The following is a 933-nucleotide window of genomic DNA, read 5'->3' on the forward strand; positions in this document are numbered from 1 at the left end:
CACGCACAGCTTAGAATATATATGACGTAAAATTTGTAAGATTTTAATTTCGTTTTTGTCTTCGACTTAAAACACACTTCTTTATTTTGGGGAAACAAGTGTCCGAATCTCTAGATTTGAGTCTTGGGCTTCCTACCATCACTTTTTTCTTTAAACATGGAGGAAGAAAATGTTTTCGAATCAGAAATTCTCCGGTTTAGGTTGACGAATTCGGTTCTTCATGCACAGCAACAAAGAGCATCTGGCAAACATAAGTCACTTTATCTGAAAAAAAATAAAGAGATTGGAATGAGTTCACGTTTTTGAAAATTTAGATTCTTCGATGAAAAACAAAATACGCGCATATGAATATATTTCCTATATGGATAAACAAACTTCTTTATATATTTTAAGATCTAATGGTCTATCATTCTCTATATTTGTGTTTCTCTTTCTTGCAGTATACTTGGCAGCTAACTCATTGTCTATCTTATTTTACATCTACCAATCTATCTGCCTCTGCATTTACGTGCTATAATAATTTATCTACAGTATTCATCTATTTATAACAATATATCCATATTTCTATCTGAGTAAATACTGATTTGATTATCTACTATCTCTATAGTTTATTTGTGCAAATCTCTAATTCTTTCTTCCTATCTCTACCTTAGTCTGTCTATTAACCCTGTCTATCTATCCTCACATTTTTTTTTATTCATAACGATTTATCTCTGTCTGTGTCTATCTGTTAATCAAAACCTCTGCCCAGTCTTCACAGATCTTCTAAAACGTTTATCTATCTATCATTGTCTATGTCTATCCTCCTCTATCTATCCACCTCCTTCGAAACCCTGTCTTCCTACATTTATCGATCTATCCTTGTCTTTATATACCTCTCTATTCTTTCCATATCTACCTCTCTATCTCCTGAACAAATTTCTGAGAGTGAAA

The sequence above is a fragment of the Penaeus monodon genome, chromosome 30 (genome assembly GCF_015228065.2).
Source record: "Penaeus monodon isolate SGIC_2016 chromosome 30, NSTDA_Pmon_1, whole genome shotgun sequence".
In the NCBI taxonomy this organism is placed as follows: domain Eukaryota; kingdom Metazoa; phylum Arthropoda; class Malacostraca; order Decapoda; family Penaeidae; genus Penaeus; species Penaeus monodon.